General features: G+C 47.8%; 1 protein-coding gene across 1 annotated transcript in view; it reads left to right on the forward strand.

Moving 5' to 3' along the window:
- The window catches only part of TRM11 (tRNA modification 11 protein), a 121,342-nt gene that overhangs the window by 75,881 nt on the left and 19,241 nt on the right, over positions 1–26,220 (forward strand). The gene's annotated exons all lie outside the window — the stretch shown is intronic.

Consider the following 26,220-nt stretch of genomic DNA (forward strand, 5'->3'; position numbering starts at 1 on the left):
AGATTTGTTTGCTCACCATCGGACGAAGTTGAGTATGTCGTCCTCTGATCATTCTCAGTCCGACGGACAAATTGAAAGGATGAATCATATGTTGGAAAGACAGGTTAAGAGGGCTTATGTCTCTCATAGGCAGTCTGATTGGGAAAGGTACCTTCCACAATTAAAGTTGGCCTACAAAAGTAGCAAGCATTCTGCCATTGGATTTATCCCAATCATGCTGATGTATGGATTTGAGCCTAAATACCCCATTGCTATTGGCTTAGAGAAAGTCAAAGATCGCCAAGCACGTGATTTCTTGTATGATATGCAAGAAATTCTTGAATTGGCTAAGGATAGTATAAGGACAGCTCGGGATGGAGTTGCTATTTATGCTAATCAAAAGAGGTCTCCAAGGACTCTAGATGTCGGATAATGGGTCTATTTGAAGATATCCAAGGATTCCAAGACCATGCGAACTGGAAAGCATTATAAACTTTTAGCTTGGATGCTCGGTCTTATAGGTGTACGCCTACGTCCTCGGACGTTGGCCCAAGCATGAGGGTGTTGCCGGATGGCGTCCATGGTTGGGTGGTTTGTCTGCTGATGTGTGTCCATAGGCGGGGTCCGTGTAGTGTGAAGATCCTCTCGCGTGTTTGTTTCAAATTGGCTCAAATCTAGGAAGACCACACACACTTAGGAGGCTCTTCAATCTCCACTGATGGTGAGCCCAAGGGTAAGGAAACTGACACTTTACGCTCATTTTTGAAGGGGAAAAGACAATTTCCTTTTTTGAAGGACAAGGAACCACCTTATAAGAAAAATTATTGAAGGACCTAGGCTTTGCCAAGAAGACTTTGAGAGAGCAAAGAAAGAAAACTTGTGTTTTGCTTGTCCGTCTCCTAACCGGGTGAGGGACCTCATTTGTTTGCGGGCTTCTCTCTCTTCGATCTCATCTAGAGCACGCTGAGGGCGTAGGCGCTTGTATAGCTCTCTACACTCGTCATCATACCATCTATTTTGAGGCATGGTCCCATATCAATAACTATTGCTAGCGTGTGTGATGCGGAAATCTATCGAGAACTGAATCATGAAAAACAGCCAGAGCTGTTAGTGAGTATGTCGAGGGCTGCGGACGGATCAAGCTGATATATGCCACTATAGTTGTGCTAAGCTTATATGTCCGAGAGAGCATGTGTAAAGTAGATGGTGGTGTGGGATGTGGAGATGGCTGGGGTATGTGATGGGGGCGTTCTATCCAGGGAGAGAGAAATGTAGGTATGATCTTCTCCAATTAGTGTGGTGGGATGCTAAGAGATGTGATTAGGTGTGTAGCCTCTCTAGATCCAATGACATAGTCCACTGTGCTCCCTCCTTGTGGTGCCGATGATGGGATGCAGGTGAGGCCTCCCGAGTCGGCGATGTTGTGAGACGAGTTTGAGTAGGTGCCTCCCACAAGTTGTGGGGACTGCTATGTTTGCTGATGTCCTCACTACTCCTGCCTCATCTAGTGGATGTCGAAGCTCGGAGTCATCAAAGTCGTATGTCTCACTCTGTGTGCTCTGTGTCCGAAGTCCCCCACGAGGAAGACTCCACCAAGGCTAGAGTACTCGATGATCCCGTCTTTCAGGCAGGCATAAGGTGAGGGTCTCTTGCTCTGCCTCTTCGTCTCTCTCTTGATCCACTGTGTCGCCTCGTGTTGTGTCTGCAATGATTGTAGCGAATCTGGATCGTGATGGGGCGAAATAGCGTAAGGCAATGCAGATGGAAGTCCCATCATGTAGCTCCACTGATGCATATGAATCGTGCTTCTAGGTCTCTAGCCAAGACCTGTATCATGCTCTGTAGCTCCGGTCGATATAGAAGTGCTACAACCCTGAACCTTTAATAGTGTGGTGGCACATACACTTCCTATGTGGCTACTCCCACACATCTGTGTACTCTCGGCAATCTTCTCTCCGAGCTCTCATGTGTCTCTGTGAGGAGTATGATATATCGATCCTCCATCACCTCTTCTAGTCTCCTTGGATGTGTCCACAAGGAACCATTACAGTTCCATACCGCCATGCGTATCTCTGAGTGAGGTGTCTCATGGGCTGCGAGTCCCTAGTCACTGGCCTTGGCATCTATGATGACACGACCATCTATGTAGATGGCCCTCTTGCCCTCTTTGTGGGCCTATAGTACTCGAGGCATACATGCCCGTCGATGCTCAATTTGCATGCGTGTGAGATCATCGTTAAGGGATATGGACGGCCTCTGCAGTCCATGCAATGCCACTCTCTGCCTTATGAAGGTGGTCCTCTCCACCTCATTGGGAAAGTGGAGGATGAGAGCTCTCTTTTTGGTGGTGTCCTTCCCCGCTCTCCATGTCTTTGTGAACGGGAGGGAATCGTTTTTGTATCTGAGCTTGAGGCAAAGCTCTTTGGAGTCTTCCTTGGGGGCAGAGGTAGGTGTCTCCATGATGCCTGTCACGCGCACATCGAGACGACATGCTTGTCTCATCTTCTCCTCCTCTATTGTGGTTTCTATAAGGAGGTGCTCAGCTTTTTGGGTTTCCTCTTTGACTTCTTTGCGGAGGTTTTTACGTACTATCTCCACCCATCCCTCCTTGGACTCCAACTTCCCTTCTATGGAGTCGGCCATGGATTTTGTCCTCATCTTCATGGTCGTGGTGATGGCTTTTTTGAGCTCCTCTTCATTTCTTCCTTCACCTCAACGATCTCTCCCTCTTGACATGGTGAACGGTCCCTAAGAGCGGCAACCTCCACCTTGTGTGCGTTGATCTCGTCTCATCGCATCTCATTCTTTGAGGATGGCTGATTTTTCTTTCCTCCACTCGTCCATCTCCTTCCTCCAAGCCTTCATCTCGTCCTCAAAAACGGCGAGTTGCTTGTTGGTCGCCTTGAAAGTTGCTTTGCTCATCTGGTATGCCAACAGAGAGGCTTTACATGTGTGTGTGGGCCACGAGAGGCTGTTGGGTGGGCAAGGGGTGCCGAGTTGGAGATGGGGAGTGCTGGGGGACTGAGCGCAAGGAAGAGCGGGCTGAGCACGTGAGGGGGAGGGCTAGGGGCTGAGCGGGTAAGGGGGGTTGAGCGCGAGTGAGAGGGGGGCAGGGCGGCGGGCTGATTGCGTGAGGGGGAGGGCTGGGGGCTGACCGGGCAGGTGTGTGTGTGTGTGTGAGAGAGAGAGAGAGAGAGAGAGAGAGAGAGAGAGAGAGAGAAGAAGAAGAAGAAGAAGAAGAAGAAGAAATGAAATGAAATGTTATAGTAAACGTCTTTAAAAGGCCAAAATGACCTATGAGACCAAACTGATACACTCTTGGTGGATCTAATACAATGTCTGGGTACTAAACAAAATAAAGTAAAGTGAAAAACTAAAATCATCATCATCATCATCATGCGAGGATGCTCGACATCAAGGGTTGTCCGAGAAAGTATTGCATCGGTCACTGAAGAGCATCTTCAATGTCCGCCTCTGTAAATAGTCGTATGTAAATAGTCGTACTGGACGTCTCCCATGTCGTGCTAGAATAGTCCTGATTCTTTGATGGAGCCTTTGTCGATGTCGTGGTCACCCTCATAGACGAGGGCGTCTAGCTCTCCCGAGTTCACTGGTTTTCTCAACTAATATACCTATGGTATAGGTGGGCTCTAAAGTCTGTTGTGAGGCTTGCTCGTCAGATTGCCAAGTCCCTGCTCTAAAGAAGTCAGTGATCTCCCTCTGTGAATGTCTCCCACTGCTTGATCTCGTCAATAGGCTCTCCCTGTGACTGTGCAGCTCTAGCAAAGTAACCCAAGGCAACTCTGATCCTGATATCTCATGACTCTAGCCAACGGTCCAAAGCCCTCTCTGAATAGACAATGAAAGCAGCTTCGTATCTCATAGTATACCCGACAATGACATATGTGATGTAACTCTGTCTTTGGCTCTATATGGCACAACTGGCAATTCCTGGCGTGTGATGGTACTTTCCTAAATCTGCCATTGTCATCTCTAACAGATGCGATGATGTGCGCATCTGACCAGTAGCACATCGTTTCCCATGTGTAAATGAGTATCCATATAGGTAGGTTTGATCACATATCCATCCTATGTTAGTTGGAGAAGATGCTCTCTATTAAAAGCCATGTTCGTGGCCAACTCTTGTGTCAGCTCTATCCATGTGCTCTTGGTATCTAGCTGAATCAGATCCCGACGTCTGATTCTAGTGATCTCTGTCCGTGTGAAAGATAGGGAGGGTGCATCCAAGGAGTACCAGAACAGAGGCAGTCTATCATGTTGCAATTGTGTGACTGAAACCATGATGTCATCTGCCCATACCAGGATGATGTATCCCCCTGTAGCGCTAGCTGTCGAGATGACTCAAGGGCTAGCCGGGCATATCTGTCTTTCGCAAGGTCCCATAAACTATGTATGAAGGATACTGATCTAGTAAGTGCCTTGACCACGAGAGGGGGGGGCAGCTAGCTCGGCTCAAATAATCTCATGTGGTACTAAGGCCTTAGCCCGAATCATCCGAGAGATCATGGAGACTAAAGGCCTCTCCATACATCTCCATCCATCAGTGCTGCCAGATCTGCCATGGTGGTCCACTGAGGGTCCCCATATTTGAAGCCACTAGAGTGTCAAAAATTTAGAGCTTTGTTCAAGGTTCGTGAAACTGAACCTACGAACACATCCTCTCTAATCCTCCCAAGGTTGCATAAGCTCTCGTCAGTCTAGTGTTTGCTGCTCTCCTCAATGAAAACACTGGTCCATTGAAGGCTACCCCAAGATAGGTGTATGCATCTATATACTCCACCGTCTCCTGGCCATATGTAAATGTGGGTGCTGATCTCTTGACCCACTATGGTGTGGTGTTAAACACCATAACCATGGTTTTCCCCAGGCTAATAAGCAATCCACTATCATGAGCAAATGTGTACAAAGCATCTAAGTGACGTTGCATCTCCTCCGGGGAGTCAAAAATCAACACAATATTATCAGCATATAACTATAGTGGGATCCATGTGTTAGGGTAAGCCCAACTTGTGGCACGACTATGGGAAAGCCCTCTAGCCACCTAGGAAAGGATAAATGATGGCATGGGTCCAATAGCAAGAGGATGAAACCCATCTAGCCAATGATTGTAAAGCACCAAGCCTATATAGAGGCTGTTTTTAATCAATGAATTGCACTTTTGACTCTTATCATTTGTGTTTATACTCTCTCTCTATGCTCTTGTTTTTTTGGCATAAGCTAACCCTAATCACCATCTCTCTAACCCTAATCCTAACACCGTGGTTAAGCTAAGGCTTCACCCTCCATAACCTAACGCTAATCATTGGTGATTAGGGAGTCTGCTTCCGCATCCACTAACCCATCAAGTGGTATCAAAGCCGACGGTTCAATCCTAAGCATTAATCCCTGTTCCTGGATTACATTGGCACCCTCTCTCTTGTAGCCATCCTAATCATAATCAAAAGCTTCTATGCATTGCACATTGCATACACTAATCCTTCTCTTTTGAACTCTATTAATGATGGGATATGTACTATTGAAGTGCCACTACCCACATTGATAGAATTAAAAATAACGGAAGTGATTAGGCAGGTGGGATTGCCTGTGGGTTTCACTCCACTATTCGGGTGAAATAGGGCTGAAGCTATCTCCTACGTTATTTGGCATGTATGTAGATGAGGTTTCTGGCTACATTGGGAGGGATGGTGATAGAGGAGTTGGTAGGGACATGGTGATGGGTTAGTGAATGCGGAAGTGTACTTTCAAAGGATCTAAACATCCAAAGGATTTCCACCTCGATTGTTTTCTGGCTCTGACAGTGTGAGAATTGGTGCTTGGGGTGAGAATAAGCCAAGCACCACATTTGTATTTTGACCTACCACTTAGTTGCCTACGAATCTCTAGGGGAGGTGCACACTTTGATCCTACACCCAGTTAACAATCCTCTGGGGAGGATGTTGTGACTTTGATCCTACACCCAATTGACAATTCTCTTATATTTTGGGTGCTACACTTGACTCTCACCAAAATGATGCCCATCTACACATGAACACATGAAAGCTTTGTAAACCCCAAGTTTAGCTTAAGGGGACGTATGTTAGGGTAACTACTAAGCCCAACTTGTGGCACCACTATGGGAAAGCCCGCTAGCCACCTAGGAAAGGATAGATGATGACATGGTCCAATAGCAAGAGGATGAATCCTATGTAGCCAATGATTGTAAAGCACTATGCCTATATAGAAGCTGTTTTCTAATCAATCAATTGCACTTTTGACTCTTTTCATTTGTGTCTCTACTCTCTCTCTCTCTCTCTCTCTCTCTCTCTCTCTCTCTCTCTCTCTCTCTCTCTCTCTCTGCTCTTGTTTTTTGGCATAAGCTAATCCAAATCACCATCTTTGTAACCCTAACCCTACAATAACGTCTTCAAAAGGCCAAAATGACCTATGAGACCAAAAAGTTATGACGCAATGAATCTGATACAATGTCAGAGTACCAAAAAAGAAGGTATTAAAGAAGGGGTACTATAGAATCCTAAACTACTAGATGTGAACTAAGCAGCGAGCTGGAACTGTGTAGGATATGAGTAGGGGGGTGAAAGTAGTGACTGAGGGCTAATACAACACAATGTGGGTGTGTGTGGGAGGTTATAATGGGTAAGAGCTGATACAAAGGCTGGTACAAGATGAGAAGGGTGTATTATCCTCAAATCACAGTAGATCCATCATCGGTCGTTGGTGGATCTCATTAATCTCTTCCATGGTCAATAGTCTGACCAAGCGTCGTGCATGTCGGACCAAAGTGATCCGAATCCTTTGATGCAGCCTTCGTCGATGCTGTATAGTCCTCCACAATCGTGGGCGTGTGGATCTCCTTAGCTAGGTCGCTCGATTGATCAGCATGCCTCTGGTGTGAGGGTTAGCCTGTCCTCTCATCAGGCTCTCTTTGTGTCTGTGCAACTCGAGCAAAAATAGTCCCAGATATCTTTGGTCCTCATACCCCATAACTCTAGAGAGTGCTCCAAAGCCCTCTTTGTACAGGCAGTGAAGGTGGCCTTGTATCTCATAGTATACTGGGCAGTGGCATGTGTAGTGCAACTCTGTCTCAGGCTCCATGTGACATAGGGGACATGTCATGGCCTCTGCTGGTACTCCGTTGTATCTACTAGTCTTGACCCGAAGCTAGTGTGAAGATATGCGTATCTGGCCAATAGCACATCGTATCCCATGAGATAAGTGGGTGTCCATGTATCTGGGAAAAACTATTCTAAGTAACCTGGAGAAGATGCTTGCTCTTGTGCCGAATGTATCCAAGTCCTCGTGGTATCTAGCTGAGTCAGGTCTTGGCGGATGAGCATGGTGATCGCGGACTATGTAAGAGTGAAAGAGGGTGCATCTAATGAGTATTGGAAGGGGGGCAATCTATCCGTGCTGAACCCATGTACCTGAACCCATAATGCCAGCTCCCCATACTAGCATGTTGTATCTCCCTGCATACGTAATTGTCGAGAGGACTCAAGTGCTAGGCGGGCATATCTATCTCTGGGGAGGTCCCACAAGCGGTGTATAAAGGAGACTGGTATGGTAAGCGCCTCAATCACTAGTGGGGGGGAAGCTAGCTCTGCTCGAATAATGTCATGTGGTACTGAAGCCTTGGCTCTAATAAGCCGCGCGATCATAAAGACCAGACACTTCTCCATGTCTCCCGTGATGGTCCAATGAAGGCCCCCATATCTGAACTCCATAGAGCAATGCGGAAGCAACTAGAGTGTCAAAAAGCCAAAGCTTCGGCCGAGGCTCTTGAAACTGAATCCATGAACACATCCTCTCCAGTCCACCCAATGCTGCATATGCTCTGGTCAGTCTAGTTTCTGCTTCTCTCCTCAATGAAAATGTTGGTCCACTAAAGACCACCTCAAGGTAGGTGTAAGCATCTGTTTACTCCAGTCTCATGGCCGTATGTTAATGCGGGTGTTGATGTCCTGGTCCACTATGGGGTGGTGTCAAACACCATAACCCCCCCCCAAACCCCCCCCATCCCCCCCCCCCCCCCCCCCCCCCCACCCCCCCCCCCCCCCCCCCCCCCCCCCCCCCCCCCCCCCGACTTATATACCAAATAGAGTAAGAGAGAGCGGGCAGCCCTACTTCACCCCGATAGTGGAGTGAACTGATGTAGATAACCCCTCTAGAGTGCGTACATGCCCCACTATTGACCTGTATAATGCCATGATCCCCCAAATCAGCTATGTGGGTACTCCTATCTCTTGTAGTCTGCGCATCAACCCAGCTTTGGGCACGAAGTCCACTAAGCTACAATAGATCCGTCTCCCATGTGATTTGCCCTCCTCAATAATGGCTTTGAGTGTCAGAATGTGGTCAAGAGTAGGAAACTCTCCCTTGAACCCTGCCTGCCCGGCTGCGCGTATACCTCCCTCTCTGCCCATCTACTTAGGTGCTGCTCAAGAATGGATGCGTACAACCGGGCCAATGTGTGTCCAATCATGATAGTGCGATAATTCCCGACCTCCATAAGGTCTCCTGACTTGAAGATAGGTACAATAGTAGATAAACTCCAAGTATCAAGCAGGCCCTCACACATGGCACGGTTGAACATCATCGCTAGAAGCTCTGCAAGCAAATCCCTGGCATGTATAAAATGCTCAGCCACTAAGCCATGATGATCATATACTCTCCCAGTCCTCATCCTATCAATGGCCTTCTTCACCATCTCAGCGGTGAAAAAAGCACATGTGTGTGGGCATGGCTCGGGGGGATTGTGAAGAGGTGGCTGTCCAGGAACTGTGTACAAAGATGATGCATACTCGCCCCAAGCCTCTGTAGAAAGTAATGGCGGGAGGGGGGGAGTGCTCATGAAAGAGTCGCCATGCCTCACTTGAGTCTTGACTCAAGAATAGCTGATATAGATCTTGCTCTAGTCGAGCCAAATCTTCTTCCACCGCACTAGGTGTTGGAAGGCAATCCGTGAGTGTTTGCGAGTGATCTCCCCCAAAAGCACCTCCCTCTGAAGCATGGTTCTCATCTCACAGCACTCCTCATCAAACCAGCTGTTCTGGGGCATGCTCCCAGAATGTCGTCTCTGCTCAGACTGTATGCCTCTGCTACTGCATCATGCAATGTTTGTGTCGGTGTAGTAGTAAGATCCTCCAGAGGTCGCCTTGGCTTCTCAGTGCACAAGCGTCTATAGATCCCATCTATGTAGACAGAGTCGTCTCCTGTGTAAAGGTGTAGCGAGTAGGGCTGCTACGAGTGGTATGTGTGCTACACTAAACTGAATGGTCATTGATACAAGGGCATGATCTATTGCCACACCAACAGGTCTAGGTCCAACTATGAGGTCCTGGATACTAGAGATAAAGCTCGGTTGTGCCATGACATAATCCACTGTGCTGGCTCCATGTCTGTGTGGAAAGCATGTAAAACGTCCCGTAGCAGGAAATCTTTGTAGGCCATTCAAAATGGCCAATCCATGTGTGGTCCCTATGTCTATCAAATCCAGTCTATACTCCATATCCTGTGATAATCTAGATAGGCCATCTCTGCAACATCCAGCTCCCTCAGCATCTCCTTTGAAGTATCACAAAATATTGTCTGGTGATGGGCAATAATGTCGCCTTCCCTAGAGAACTCCCATATGTCATCATCAAAAATAGAAAAGGGGGATTGTCCTTTAGGTGGTGCATATACTGACGTACTCGAAGAAAAGCGGCAAATAGCAATGTAGAGGTATTTGCATGTCTCTGTCCTCAATCTCACCCACATGTACCAAAGCTTGCTCATCCCTGTGGGCTATATGTATCAATGGTTGCAACTTCTCCCTGAATAAAACTACCACTTCCCCTGAGCCCCGTCCTCTGTGCTCTGATCAAGTCTCCTGTCTGCAAGCTGTCTCCCATCTGTATCCATTGACATGTGGCATAGACTGTCCAGGGCCTGATGTGTCTCATAGTAGAATATGATGTCCCTCCCAGTGAAACTATCCTCAAAAGCACCCACATCAAGGCGTAGAGATCCATTACAATTCCAAGTAGCAACTTTGAGTGTGGCTCCATTGGTCTCGCGCCGTCATGTGGAGTGTCTCTCCATAATAATCACTTGTCCATCTCTATAGGAGGCCACTTTTCCTTCCTCTCGGGATGTCCTTATCTCAGGCATACCTTCTTGTATATGAGCAAGCTGTGAGAGTGTGAGATCGTCCCCAAGGAATATCCCCATCTTCTTTAGTGTAGGACGCCTCTTCAAGAAATCCTTCTTTGCTTCCATGGAGGGGAAGCGAAGCATCAATGCTCTCTCCTTTGAAGTCTCCCCATTTCCTTCTCTCTTCTTCCCCACTCTCCATGCCTCTGTGTGAGTGGCCTCACTACCCATCATAAGTGGAAGTTCTTTGACTTCCCCCTCCACATCATCATGGTCTTTTAGATCAGTCACTCGTACATGTAAAGCTCTAGCCTTCCTCCTTCGCTTTTCCTCTAGGGTCATGTTGATGATTGTGGGAGTGAGGATGGTTGTTGGTTATTTCCCTCTCGCTTTCTTGGCGACCTCTATCCATTTCTCGGATCTTCTACCTTCTTCTGTGTTTTCATGATTATATCTACCCACGATAACGTCTTCGCCTCATGTTGCTTCTCTTCGTCTTTGATCTTCTGCACTTGTTCTTTGATGACTTTGAATACCTCTATCATTGAGGGCTGGATTTCTCCTCCTCCGAGTCCACTCCCCGCTCTGCTTGGACTTCCGCCTGAAAGTCTTCTTTCTCCTTTTGCCATTGCTTGCCCTCGTTGAAGACCATTTCGATGAGGTTGGCCTTTTTGTTCCACCATCCTTCCATCTCCATTTTCCACTCTTTCAAATCTTTTTTCGCCTGTTCGTAACCATGAATGTTGCCTTTGTTACCGTAGAGGGAGACATGCACATGGGTGAGCTGCTCTTGATCTCCATTACTGAACACAGTGGTTAAGCATCTCATTTTCGAACCATTGCTCAAGCTGCCCCTTGCTTAAAGCTACCCCTTTGCTTGTCATAGGCAAGTAGCCCATGTACTTTCTTGTTTTTAATTACAGCAACACCTTGCGTGTTAATTTATAGTCAAATAAAACCCCGTCGAAAGTGGACCATAGCAAGCTGTATTGGACTGTTACGCGAGGCTGGTGTTGTTCGGACAGAGCAGGGAGCATGGACAGATAAGGAAGGAGAGAGAGAGAGAGAGAGAGAGAGAGAGAGAGAGAGAGAGAGAGAGAGAGAGAGAGAGAGAGAGAGAGAGAGAGAGAGAGAGAGAGAGAGAGAGAGAGAGAGAGAGAGAGAGAGAGAGAGAGAGAGAGAGAGAGAGCTGTTGGCGAATCTGTTTTAGGGTTTTCGGCACCTGCTGAGGTCTGTTTTAGGGTTTTGTCACTTGTTGTAGGTCTGTTTTAGGGTTTCGTCACGAGGTACAGATGTCACAGAGAGAGAGAGAGAGAGAGAGAGAGAGAGAGAGAGAGAGAGAGAGAGAGAGAGAGAGAGAGAGAGAGAGAGAGAGAGAGAGAGAGAGAGAGAGAGAGAGAGAGAGAGAGAGAGAAATGAAATGAAATGTTATATTAACGTCTTCAAAAGGCCATAGTGACCTATGAGACCCGAAAGTTACAAAGTGGTGGATCTGATACAAAGTCAGAGTAACAAAATAACCTAACAACAATACAAAACAAAGATATATACTATGGGGTCCTAAGTTGGTCGATGTGAGCCAAGCAAACAACTAAGCAAAAAATGGGCGGCTTGTGGGGATAGCTGAATCACAAGAGATCTAGCATCGGTCGTTGGCGAATCTCATCAATTTCCTGCATGGTTAGTAGTCTGACCGGGCGTCGTGCATGCCTGGCCAGCGTGCTCTGAATTTTCTGTCATAGCCTTCGTCGATGCTGTGTAGTTCTTTGCAGTCGTGGGCGCTTGGATTTCCCCAGTTCAATCGCTCGGTCAATCAGTGTGCCTCTGGTGTGAGACGAGGGGGAGCTCTGCTGTGGGAGTGGCTCTTGCGACTGTCCCGTGTATACTCTGAAGAAGTCTGTGATCCGTCTTTGAGACTGGCTAGCCTCGCCATTCATCAGGCTATCTCTGTGTCTGCGCATCCCATGAGACAAGTGGGTATCCATGTATCTGGGTCTCATCACAAAACCATCTTCCATAAGCTAGAGAAGGTGGTCTCTGTAGAAAGCATCTTCGTGCCCAATTCTTGTGCTGGTTGTATCCATGTCCTCCTTGTGTCTAGTTGGGTCAGGTCTTGGCGGATGAGCTTGGTGATCTCTGACTGTGTAAGAGTGAGAGATGGTGCATCCAATGAGTAATGGAATGGTGGCAGCCTGTCTATGCTGAACCCATGTGCCTGAAACCATGATGTCATCTCCCCATACCAGCATGTTGTATCTCCTTGTATGCATAACTCTCGAGAGGATTCAAGTGCTATGCGAGCATATCTGTCTCTAGGAAGTTCCCATGTGCGATTTATGAAGGAGACCGATCTGGTGAGTGCCTCCACCACTAGTGGAGGGGCCGCTAGCTCTGCTCGGATAATGGCCCGTGGTACTGATGCCTTGGCTCTAATGAGCCGCGAGATCATAGAGATGAGAGGTTTCTCCATGTTCCCCCATCCGTCTGTGCGACCTAGCCTCCTGTGGTGATCCAGTGAAGGTCCCCATATCTGGGTTCCATAGAGCAATGCTGAAGCCACCAAGGTGTCAAAGAGCCAGAGCTTCGTCCGGGGCTCCTGAAACTGAACCTGCGAACACATCCTCTCCAATCTACCCAATGCTACGTGAGCTCTAGTAAGTCTGGTCTCAGTTGCTCTTCTGAGTGAGAATGCAGGTCCGCTAAAAACCACTCCAAGGTAAGTGTAAACGTCTGTGTACTCCACAGTCTCCTGGCCGTATGTGAATGTAGGTGTTGACCTCCTGATCCACTGTAGGGTGGTATTAAACACCATAACCTTGGTTTTACCCAGGTTGACAAACAAACCACTTTCGTGGGCAAACGTATGCAAAGCATCCAATTGACGTTGCATTCCCTCTGGGGATTCGGAGATCAACACTATGTCATCAGCATATAACAATAGTGGAATCCATGTCCCTGCCAACTGAGCACCTTTATCCCCATCGCTGTCAATGTAGTCAGAAACCTCATCCACATACATACCGAAAAGAGTAGGAGAGAGCGGGTAGCCCTGCTTCACCCCGATAGTGGAGTGAACCGGTGTGGAAAGTCCCTCCGGGGTGCGTACATGCCCTACTACTGATCTGTACAATGCCATGGTCCCCCAAATGAGTTCTGTGGGTACTCCCATTTCCTGTAATTTGCGCATCAGTCTAGCTCTGGGTACTGTGTCGAAAGCTTTGCGGAAGTCCACAAAGCTACAATAGATCCGTCTCCCATGAGATCTGCCTTCCTCGATGATGGCCCTGAGTGTCAGGATATGGTCAAGAGTAGAGAAGCCTCTCCTGAATCCTGCCTGCCCAGTTGCACGTATTCCTTCCCTCTGCCCGTCTACTCAGCTGTTGCTCAAGAATGTATGCATACAACCGTGCCAGTGTGTGCCCAATCATAATAGTGCGATAATTCCCAGGCTCCATGGGGTCTCCTGATTTGAAGATAGGTACGATCGTAGATAGGCTCCAAGTGTCCGGTAGGCCCTCACACATGGCACGGTTAAACATAACTGCTAGAAGCTCTGCTAGTAGGTCTTTGGCATGCATGAAATGCTCAGCGACTAGGCCGTCATGATCATATGCTCTCCCAATCTTCATCCTGTCAATAGCTTTCTTTACCATCTCAGCGGTGAAAAAGACACATGCGTGTGGGCATGGATCGGGGGGGTTAGGGAGGGGCGTCTGTCCAGGTACTGTGTACAAAGATGATGCGTATTGACCCCAGGTCTCTGTGGAGGAAATAGTAGGGGGGGGGGGGGGGGGGACTTCTCATGAAAGAGCCGCCACGCCTCACGCGAGTCTTGACTCAAGAATAGCTGATATAGATCCTGTTCGAGTCGAGCCAAAAATGCCCTCTTCTTCCGCCGCACCAGGCGCGTCGGAAGTCAATCTGTGACTGTCTGTGAGTGACGTCCCCCAACAACACCTCCCTCTAAAGTCTGGCTCTAGTCTGGCGGCACTCCTCATCGTACCAGCTGTTCTAAGGCATGCTACCTGATCAGCGGCTCTGCTCAGGTTGGGTGTGTGGGTATGCTTCTGCTGCTGCCTCATGTAATGTCTGTGTCAGTATAGTAGTTAGCTCCTCCAGAGGTCGCCCCGGGTCCTCAGTGCATAGGCGTCTGTAGATTCTGTCCATGTATACAGAATCCGTCTCCCGTGTGAATGTGTAGCGAGTGGGGGCTGCTACTCGTGCCTGTGTGCTACACTGAACTGGAAGGAGATGGTCATCGACACCAGAGTATGATCCACTGCCACCCCGACCGGTTTGGGCCCAACTGTGAGATCCTGGATACTAGAGATGAGATTCGGCTGTGCCATGACATAGTCCACTGTGCTGGCTCCATGTCTGTGTGGGAAGTATGTAAAACCTCCAGCAGCAGCACGAAATCTCTGTAGGCCGTTCAAGATGGCCAATCCATGTGCAGTGCCCATGTCTATCAGGTGTCTCCCATACTCAGTATATTCCACATCGTGTGATAGTCTGGAAAGGCCCGTCTCTGCAACATCTAGCTCTCTTAGCATCTCCTCTGAAGTATCATAAAACACTGCCTGGTGATCGGCAGTCCTAGCATTGATGTCCCCTAGGATGATAATGTCACCATCCCTAGAGAACTCCCATATGTCATCATCCAAAATAGAGAAAGGGGACTGTCCTCTGGGTGATGCATAAACTGATGTACTCCGGGGAAAGTAGCAAATAGCTAGATAGAGGTATCTGCCTGTCTCTGCTTTCAGTCTCACCCACATGTACCTAGCCTGCTCGTCCCTGCGGGCTATATGTATCAGTGGCTGCAGATCCTCTCTAAATAACACTGCCACTCCCCCCGAGCCTCGCCCTTTGTGCTCTGAGCGTGTCTCCTGTCTGTAGGCTGTCTCCCACCTGTATCCAGTGATGTGAGGCATGGATTGCCCAGGGGCCTGGTGTGTCTCAGAGTAAAAGATGATGTCTCTTCTAGTAAAGCTATCCTCAAAAGCTCCCACATCAAGACGCATAGATCCATTGCAGTTCAAGGCAGCTACTTTGAGTGTGGTCCCATAAGTCTCGCACCGTCATGTGGAGCGTTGCTCTAGTATTACCACTTTTCCGTCTCGGTAAAAAGCGATCTTGCCTTTTCCCCTTGCCGCTCTAATCTCCGGCATTACTTCCTGCATATGAGCGATCTGCGAGAGGGTGAGATCATCCCCGAGAAAGATGCCAGTCTCTCTAAGAGTTGGTCTTTTCTTCAAGAAGGACTTCTTCACTTCCATGGAGGGAAACGGAGGACGAGTGCTCTTTCTTTTGAGGTTTCTCCTCTGCTTCCATTTTTCTTTATGTTGCCCACTCTCCATGCCCTTGTGTGCGTCGGCTCATGAATCCCCATCAAGGCTGTGAGTTCTTTTACTTCTTCGTCCACATTGCCTTTGTCTTTAAGACTGCAAATTCTCACATGTAAAGCGCGCACCCTTCTCCTCTGCTCCTCCTCTAGTGTCTGATTAATGATGTTGTTGGGTGTGGACGTGGGCGTTATCTCCTTGCCTTTTCCTTTCTTGGCCACCTTGATCCATTTCTCGGCTTCGTCCGCCTTCTGTTGAGTTTTGGTAAGAACATCCACCCAAGAAGTCGTCATTTCTTTGTGCTCCTCTTCTCCCTCTTTGATGGCCCATACTTGCTCCTTGATCGTGTTGATTTCTTCGATTACTGAGGGTTGCAGTTCGCCCTCTTCCAGTGTGTTTCTTGATTGTGCTTCCGCGAGATCTTTCTTGAGTGACGCGATCTCTTCCTCTTGGGTCGTCACTCGGTCTTCCAGCGTGCTTATCTTGCTCTCTTGGACCAACACGTGTCCTTCGAGCATGTTTATTGTGCCCCAGAGATTGCGGTTCATCTTGGTAATGATCTCCGTCATTTCCTCTTTGCATTTTTGAATGGCATCCTCTAGGGGGTCGGCTTTATCGTTTATCTTCCTCATGCTTGATCGCTGTCCGCAAGGGAGTTAGATGTACGTGTGTACCCACACTAGCAGCGGGCGCGGCAGCTGGGCGAGTGGGGGAGCCGTCCGCAAGGGAGTCACTAGATGTACGTGTGCACCCACACTAGCAACGGGCGCGGCGAGTCGGGGAGCGTGAGGCGGTATGGGCAGGGAGGGGTGGCGATAGTTACAGACGGGAGAGAGGGAGAGAGAGGGGGGGTAAAGTATGGTAAAGAGAATGGGGGAGGGGGGGCGGGCGGAGATAGTATGGTTTTTTTTTATAATAATTATTTTTTATATTAAATGAAAAGAAATGAGATGACATGTTATAGTAACGTCTTCAAAAGGCCATAGTGACCTATTAGACCGGAAAGTTGCAAGGCGGTGGATGGGTTAAAATAAATAAATAAATAAATAAATAATAAAAATTTTAAGACTTCCTATGCGTAGAAGAAGGGGGGGGGGGGGGGGGGGGGGGGGGGGGGGGGTGGTGGTGGTACCGGCTATGAGACTTTCTATGCATAAAAAAAGGGGGGACATGCTACGCGTAGGGGAAGCGGGGAGCAGAGGCAGCGCTGGGGGGGGGGGGGGGGGGGAGCAGGGGGCAGCGGGAGTAGGGGCGGGTGTACAGAGAGAGAGAGAGAGAGAGAGAGAGAGAGAGAGAGAGAGAGAGAGAGAGAGAGAGAGATCTCTTCGGCGTTGGGCAAGATCTCCACTCTTCTTCACACTTACAGGTGGACAGATTACATGGCATCATGTGCCTCCTCAGTGGTTTCTCCTCCACTCATCACACAGACCACCATGAGATTGTACTAGTCGAGTTGTCACTATAGTGGCTTTCATCCTTCCATTCAGCTTGTACACCCCACGTGACAAGCTATTTTGGCATCCGTTGGGGATTCTATTGTACTCAGTAATATACAGCCCTGATTTTTTCCAAAGAGACAAGAGAGAGAGAGAGAGAGAGAGAGAGAGAGAGAGAGAGAGAGAGAGAGAGAGAGAGAGAGAGAGAGAGAGAATGAAATGTTGTATTAAACGTCTTCAAAAGGCCAAAAATGACCTATGAGGCCAAACTGATACAATCCTTGTGGATCTAATCCAATGTCTGGGTACAAAAATAAAATGAAGTAAAGTGATCATCGGTCGTTGAAGGAGATTCATCAATGTCCGCCTCTGTAAATAGTCATACTGGGAATCTCCCATGTAGTTCTAGAATAGTCGTGATTCTGTGGTGGAGCCTCCGCCGATGTCGTGGTTGCCCCCGTAGACGTGGGCGTCTAGCTTTGCCGAGAGAGAGAGAGAGAGAGAGAGAGAGAGAGAGAGAGAGGAGAGAGAGAGAGAGAGAGAGAGAGAGAGAGAGAGAGAGAAGAAGAAGAAGAAGAAGAAGAAGAAGAAGAAGAGAATTTAACGTCGCAAGAAACTATCCCAACCGACCCATTCAAAGGGGAAAGGAAGGAAACTGAAGAGACCGCCATTGACTCATGGCTGGCAAAATGGACGGCCTACTTTGATTTGTATCGTTCATTGATGCCGCGCGCATTAGTCAAATACAAATCATGCTTCAGGGCAAGGCTTACGCATGGTGGGCTGCGTTACGACCTAAGCCAACAACTTGGTCAGATTTCTAGACGGTCTTTCGCACTCGCTTTGTGTAAGTGGATAAGATCGAGTGTTTCAAGTAGCTGTTCAAGTTGGAGATCGGCAAGAAATCCTTGAACGCTTACTCATAGGAATTCAAGGACTTCGTCCATAAGACCGCAGATTATATTGCAGATGCTTTTTTTGTTTGGATTACCGCCGGCTTACCAGAATGAGGTATTGTGGAATCCCGTCACTTCGCTAGAGAACATCTATAAGCTCGCCAAGAACTATGATAACACCTTGGCGGCCTCTAGAGGTGGCTCTACGGACGGGAAACCTCTCACCGTGATACCTCCACGTCAAAGTACAAGCGTTCAAATGCTTCAGCAGCCACAAGTCAGTCATCAACCTTTCGCAGAAGAAATTGAAGCATGACGGCAAATCAAAGGCAACTCGCATGGAGGATCAAAAGAAGAAACGTTGTTTCGACTGCCACCAAACCGGCCACTTCCGTGGTGACAAAGTGTGTCCAAAGCAAAAGATAATCCGTCTAGCTTTGCACCGGTGACTACTTCTGTAAATGTCGTCGACAATCCAGGTACTTTGTCTTTTACCGATTCAGAGATTTTTCATGTAAATGTACGTAGCTGCCCCGGTTGTCGCGTTAATAAGGCTGTATCTAGCCTGCATGATCCTCTCCGCGTTAAAGGAGAGATCAATGGCCACGCTGTGACAGTCTTATCCGACAATAGCTCTACTCATAATTTTATTTCTCCTCGTGTGGTACGAGCACTTAAGCTCAACACGTCACCCGCAGACCATCTTTATGTGGTTCGTTATGCGGACCGTAGGAGCGAACAATGCACTGAGGTTGTGCCACGACTCGACCTCCAAATCCAGCGTTACCACGAAGTCTTGGACTTCCGTATCATGGGTCTTGAGCATGTAAATGTTACTTTAGGCATGCCATGGTTTTATGATAAGACAGATTCTCTGCGTATCGATTATGCATTGTATACAATTTTCTTTGAATTTGCGGATGTCGCTCTATCGGATTTACCAGATGAGCTTCCACCATCTAGTGGGCCTGATCTTGATCATGAGATAGAGCTTTTGTCTGGTAGTCATCCCGTCTCTCGACAACCTTATAGGTTTAGCCCGAAAAAGGAGTACGAGATAGCTAGGCAACTTCAAGTCTATCTTGCAAAAAGTTTTATTGAACCTAGTAAATCTCCGTGGGGCACTCGGTTCTTCTCGCTAAAAGGGTCGACGAAGGAGTGCGCTTGTGCGTAGATTACAAAGGTCTTAATATCCGCTTCTCGCATGCATGACCTTATGGATCGACTCTCGGGTGCTCGTTATTTCACCAAGATCGATCTACATTCCAGGTACCATTAGATACGAACACATCGGCACGATGTCCTGAAAAGGACATTACCAGTTTTTGGTTTTACCCTTTGGGTTAATTAACGCTCGTGCCACTTTCCAACAAATGATGAATGATCTCTTACGTCCATATTTGGGAAAGTGGGTTGTTCTTGATTTACAGCAAAACACTCGAGGAGCATCTGCAACACCTTCGTCTCGTCTTGTGCGTTTTCAGGCGAGAAAAATTGTATGCAAAGCAAAGCAAGTGCGAGTTTTTCCGCACCCAATTGTTGTATCTGGGCCATGTCATCTCGGCTCATCACATTCCCATTGACCCCGAGAAGATACGTGTTGTGCTGGATTAGCCCATTCTTCGCACAATTTGGCAAGTAAAATCTTTTTTGGGTTTTGTTGGCTTTTTTGGAAAATTTATTAAAGACTAGGCTTGTATTGCCGAGCCCCTACTTGTTTGTTAAAGGACGTCAAAAGCAAAAAGCGTAGTCTTAGTTCTTCCGTCTGATGGACCAATGAGCTCGATCAATGCTTCCAAACATTGAAGCGACTTGTTACCACTGCACCGATGTTGCAGATTGTGGATCCGAATAAACCCTTTGTGGTGGAAACGGACACCAGTGATTATGCTTTCGGCGTTGTCCTATACCAGGATGAGCGGCCTGTTGCATTTGAGAGTCGCAAGCTCACTGACGTGCAAACACGTGATTCCACACAGGAGAAGGAATTGTTGGTGGTCATTCATGCTTTGAAGGTAGAGAGGTAGGGAGAGGAGGTGGTGCAAACTACTTGGTGCGTTCTCTAAGACGACTCAATGATTGTGAAGGTTGCTACCAAGAGCGTGTATACGTGTGTGTATCGACCATTGGAGTCGAGAGATGGACGGGAACGGTTCCCTTCGCATGGTGCAATTCCCAAGGCAAACCCAACACACAAGCCTCCTCCCCGTGATGGTGATAGTGTCAACTCTTTCCACTACACTCTACCAAATGCTGACTTCTCATGGATTGCCCCCCTCCCATGTGATGGTGATCTCTCAATGCCAATTTATAGGTGTTGGTTGCTTGGATTATGGTAATCCCGATGTGATTAGGGTAAGCTTAATCGGGGAGACAAAGCAAGTGGTGGGCCCGGAGTGGTTGACCCTTGCTTTGTTTTGGGAGGTTATTAAAAGATGAGAATCTCTAGGTCGGCCTTTGTGACCATCACCTAGAGAGAGGAAATTTACAAAGTGGGAATTTTACAATGGCTCGGTGAAAAGTGAAGAAATGATGAAAATATCTTATAAATTACTAAAGATGGCGTCGTGGTTGCGTGTTGCTGGTGAATGGTGTGTTGCCGGTGCGTCAGTGTAGAGCGTACTTCTTTTCGGGGTTGGCCGGGGCATGCCTGGCGCATTTCCTCTTTTTGTTGTTGGCGGCACGTGCTTTGGGTCCTTCTTCTTTTTCGTGGTCGTCGTAGTCGTGGAGTCATTCGTTTTCTTTGTATTTGTAGTGCGTATACGCGTGTGTGTACGTATGTGCATGTGGGCGGATGTGTATATATATATGTATATGGGTGTGTGTGCGTGAGTGCGTGTGTGTGTATTTGTATGTGTGCGCAAGCGTGCGGTGGGAACGGGGGCTTATGCACATAATGTATATATTATATATATGTTTTTTATATTTATTTTTTTTGTGTTTGGCAGCCAGCGGCAGCTACGCGTGCTTGGGGTGGAGGAATGGTGTGTGTGTGCATGGGGTGTGTGTGTGTGTGGTGTGTGTATTGAGAGAGAAAAACGTGCTGTGCCTGTACAGGCCAAGAGGGAGAGAGAGAGATGGCGGGCGGGCTGTTTCCGAAACAGAGTGCGAGAGAGGGAGAGGGGGTTGGGGGGGTGTGTGTGAGTGTGAGGATGAGGGAGAGGGTGAGGATGAGGGTGTGAGTGTGTGGTGTGGAGGGAGAGTGGACTCTGGCTCCGTGCGCTGCGCCTTCGGGCTGAAACGGAAGAGAGAGAGAGGATGAGGTGGCGCTAGAGGAAGGGGGAATCCATAGGGCGGGTGCCCACCGTGGGGGGGGGGAAGAGAGTGTGTGAGGGGACGGGGGGTGTTTTATCCTCCGTCTTGCATGCTGTCTCAAGGATGAGAGGAGGGGGAGAAGTCAATGGTGTGGAGGGGAATAGAGGGTGGGGATAGCGGGCCAAGGGGAGGGTAATGAGAGGGAGGGGGGGGGGAAAGAGTGTGAGAGAGAGAGAGGGCGAGTGTAAGAATACGGGGAGAGCAGGGGGTTCACATGCGGCTCGACACAGAGGGAGTACGAGAGGGAAAACGAGAGAGGGGTCGGGGGTGAGTGATCGAGGCTTGCGCCTGGCCAAGGGTGGCCAGTAAGAGGGGGGGGGGGGGGGGGTGTGCCGAGCCTTCTAACAGTGTCGCCAAGGCTCCAGCAGAGGAAAAATGAGTTTTTTTTTCTTTTTTTCTTTGATTTGTAGAAAAATCGGCCATCATTAGCTCTCTCTCTTTGGCTAGAGGCATTCATGCTTCTAGTCCGTCTTCTGCTTCTTCAGCTGTGGAGTTAGAGGGTTCTCCCTCTTCTGGAATGTCTAGCATGAATTCTGGATCAAACCTAAGAAAATATCTTTTCAGTCTCCATCCATTGACCCTAGTCTTGTGAATTCTCCCATCATCTTATAGCTGCCGTTGTCACAGCGTTTCTTGATGATGAATGGCCCTTCCCATCTGGGTTGAAATTTTTTGTCCTTTCTGGTGTCAAATCTGTTGTCGTATCTCAGCACTAACATATCTTTTTCCAGTCTCTTCTTTAAGCCCTTGATTGAAAGTGAGCCGGCGTCAGTCTGCCTGCGCTGCATAGTGATTGATTGCTTCTTCCCTATCCAGTTGGAGTCTCTCCAGATCCAAGATGTGGTTTCAGAGATTTACAATTGGACGATGTATCTGGCTAGCCAAAACTCGTAAGCTGGCTATCTGTACCTCAATGGGTAGAATTGCCTCCTTCCCATAAACTAGATGGAAAGGGGTGAAACCTAGTGATGTTCGGAACGTTGTTTAGTAGGCCCAAAGAGCTGCCATGAGATGTTTATCCCAGTCCCCTGTGTGATTGTTCACCTGCTTTATGATGATTTTGCAAATCATTCCATTTACCTTCTCTACCAGACCATTGCATTGTGGATAGTATGGTGTGAAATGCCGGCGTGTGATGCCTAACTTCTTCATCAGTTCTCCCACCAAATCACCTCTGAATCCTGGTCCTCTATCTGATATTATCTCAAGAGGAGTACCAAAACGGCAACAGATATGCTCAAAAATGAACTTTGCTACCTCTTGGGCTGTTATGCGGGTGGTGGCTGTTGCTTTTGCCCATCGAGTCATGTAGTCTACACCCACTATGATGTACAGTTTACCTGATTGGGCCCTTGGTAAAGGACCGATTGCATCTATTTCCCATTTCTCAAATGGACCATATGAGATGATAGGAGTTTGTGGCTCGTAGGTTAAGGTGCGATCACTGGCCACTTGACAAGCCTTACATGTTTTACACCAATGGTGTACATCTCTGTTCAAACTAGGCCAAGAGTATCCTGCTTGTAGAATCTTCCTACTGGTGATGTCTAGAGCAAAATGACCGCCGCAAACGCTGTCATGGCAACTTGAAATTACCTCTGTGATCTCACTGGAGGTTGGCACCCGCGTGAGAATTTGATCTTTGCCCTTACAATACAAGTGGTCGTTTACAAGGTGGTACCTAGTAGCCTTCCTTACCAGCCACTGTTTTTGGCCTTTGGTGTATCCTGTTGGACATTCTCCTGTATCTAAAAAATTGATGACATCAAGCATAGCATCACTAGCTTTAGTTTGATCGCCCCTATGGGAACGTCTTGTATTCTTTCTTTGGCTAGAGTATATGCCTCCTGATTTTCTGCTCTGGGGACATGAAATAGTTTCACTGTTTCAAACTTCTTTAGAAGGTCCTTAACTTGGCGAAGTTGACCAAGTAAGACCTGATTCTTACAATCCCAGTTGCCATTTATCTGCCTTATCAAAAGCAAAGCATCGCCAAACACATTTGGCGCTGAATTCCTTGTGAAATACATTGTTCCAACCCAAGAATTAGGGCTGCATATTCTGCTTCATTGTTGGAGTGGGAGTGTAATAACTGCCCAATGGAGAACACTCTTTCTTGTTGTTCATTGAAAATGACTATGCCTTCTCTGCAGACTGATCCATTGTTCTCTTGTATGCTCCGTCAAAGAAAAGAGAGTGAGCTCTTTCTAGCCTAGGACTTTCTACCATTGGTGTTTCTTCCTTTGCTTTCGTGTTGACCTTCAGCTTTTTTTCATAATGGCGATGAGTGAGAATTCCCGCTAAACTATTCTACTTGCATGGTGTAGTCAAACTCTTGTAATCTAATCAACCACTTTGAGATCCTAGATGAGACATCCATGTGTCGCATTACGTATGGTAAAACCTCTTCCATTGTCAGGATTACAAATGGTCTAGGCAGGAGATAGGAGCGGAACTTTGTGGTAGCAAACATTAGTGCCAGAACCATGTGTTCTACTTCGGTAAATCCCTTTTCTGATGGGGTCATGACATGACTAGAGAAGTAAATAGGACGCATGAAAGAAGTTTTGGGGTCCTTTTGCATTAGCACGGCTCCGAGTGTATCCCTTCCCACACTAGGGTTCACATAAAATGGCTCGTTCCACTTAGGAGGTGAAATAGTGGGAAGCTTAGCTAGGATTTGCTTTACCTCAGTAAACTACTGTTCATTCTCTTCACTCCATGAGAAGACATCCCTCTGGGTGAGTTGTTGTAGGGGAAGGACCACTTGAGATAGCAAGTGAATGAACCTGCTTAAGTATCTTACCTTCTGAAGGAAAAAAACCAGCTGCTTGGCGGTGGTGGGTGACGATAAAGATACCAGGGCTTGAATCTTGCTAGGTTCAGCCTCGATGCCTTTTGGTGAAATTACATGACCAAGGAGAGTGACTTTGCTTTCACCGATGTGGCACTTATCTACGTTGAGTTGGCCACCCAAGGTTTGCAGCTTGGTTAAGCCATCATAGACTTTGCTTAAATGAAGGGCTCGTGAGCTATAGATGCAGAAATCATCTATGAACACCCGTATTGATGTTCCAAAGTAGGGTTGGAAAACAAACGTCACATAGCGCTGAAATGTAGCCGGGACGTTAGTGAGGCCAAACGGCATCACCCTGTAGGCAAAACATCCCCAAGGTGTGATGAAGGTTGTCTTCTTCTGATCTTCCTCCGCAATGCTAATCTGGAAGTATCCTGAGTAGCCATCTCACACTGTGTACCGCTCGTGACCTGCCACTTCATTGAGTATTTCATCCTCGAATGGGAGGGGAAAGTGATCCCTCTTCGTGGCTGCATTGAGAGGTTTATAATCCACACAGACTCTCTACTTACCTTTTTTTTTTGGTGTGACTACTACTGGGGAGACCCATTCTGAGTCTTCGACAGGGTAGATGAAACCTGCTTGTAGCAAACTTCTCACTTCTTTAAGCAGTGTCTCTTGTTGGATTACTCCAAGTCTTCTGAGCTTTTGTACTACGGGTTTACTGTCTTCCTTGAGCTTTATGTGGTGTTGCACTACTGTAATTCGTGTGATCTTATCATAGCCATCAATGCACAAGGTAGTGAAGTTACCTAGCATGGAGACGTACTTCTTCCTTTCTTCATTGGTTAACTCATTTGAGAGCATTTTTTGTAACTTACTTGCATCCTCCAAGGACTACATTCCTGATGATCCCTCTTGGTTTGTCAAGGGTGTTTCAGGTTGTGTCAATCTGTTTGTGTCTTTAAGAATGAACCCCATCACTTCGATGCTACTGTCACTTCCGTCGGTGGTGGTCGTCTCTTCTCCTGAGGTTGACGAATAGTCGCTGGTGGACTCATCTTCTGAAGTCTCCAAGATCATGTTGCGCTGCTTTACAGTCCTCATGTCGTAGAATATGGACTTTCCTTTAGCGTCCTTCATCTGAATCATCCGGGTGCTCCAGTCTTGTTTAGCTTCCATAGCCATAAGCCAAGGCCTCCCAAGAATGATGGGGTAGCTCTCTCCTTTGTGTTGCATGACGAAGATGTCTACCTCAACTTCTGTATTGAAAGCTTTCACTTTTACCGCATTTACAATGCCCACGCATTTCACTCTTACATTGTTTGCCATCTTGGCTCGGCAGGGTGCCGGCCTACTTACCTCTAGACCTAGATGGTGCATCATCTTTTCACTCATGACGCATATTTGCGCGCCACCATCTATGTAGACATTTGAGATTCGTTGCCCTTTGATATGAGCGTCCATGGTTGGTAGGATGTCGTCGAGATCTCTTCTAGAGATAGCCCCAGCTATCCTAGGCCTTGATTTTCTGGTACTTACCATTTTTGTCCATTGCTTCCTCATTCTGGGTGCAAGGTGGAGTAATTGGGGCCAAGTTATCTTCGGGCCCTGCATTAACACATCCTGAACTAAGTCATAGGGTTTTGCATACTCACCTAGTGAGAAGTCCACGATGTCTATCTTCCGCCGCGGTTTAGCTGCTTGCTTGCTAGACTCGGCCTTCCCCTTCATCTTCTCTTCTCTTTGAGATGCTTCCTCGTGCCTGGCACGCTTCACTCCCATAGCATCCACTTCTTCTATCGTCGCCTTCCCTTTGTGCTTCTCTCGAACTGATTCTTCTACCTTTTCCTTCCCTTTAGCCTCCAAGCTAATAACACTCACCGCTTGGTTCACAGCAGATGGTGGGGGTAGTGGCGGAATGAGAGGTTGGGGTGGTGGTTGTTGTTGTACAGGTGGTCGAAGGATTTGGACCGGTGGGATCGGTCCTGGTTGTCTAGGTGGTGGTGGTCTTGCTCTTGGCGGAGAGATCTGATTCTGTCTTCCCCCTCTATTGAAATTCTGTCTCCTTGGATGTGGGCAGTAGTACATTCCCATGGCCATCTTCCTCGTGGTTGTAACAGTGGTACTCTTGGTTCTGCCTTCGTTGTCCTCTTCCTTGTTCTGGATTCCTACCAGGTGCATGCCCTTGCTGCACCAGATGCACAAATAAACTCTCTAGTTGGGTGGTGATGCGACTCAGCAGGTCTTGCTGCTCTTCTGATGCCTCCTGCGGTCCGACTCTATGATTGGCAGTTGCA

Source organism: Adiantum capillus-veneris, chromosome 14, assembly GCF_014529385.1.
Source record: "Adiantum capillus-veneris isolate H3 chromosome 14, ASM1452938v2, whole genome shotgun sequence".
In the NCBI taxonomy this organism is placed as follows: domain Eukaryota; kingdom Viridiplantae; phylum Streptophyta; class Polypodiopsida; order Polypodiales; family Pteridaceae; genus Adiantum; species Adiantum capillus-veneris.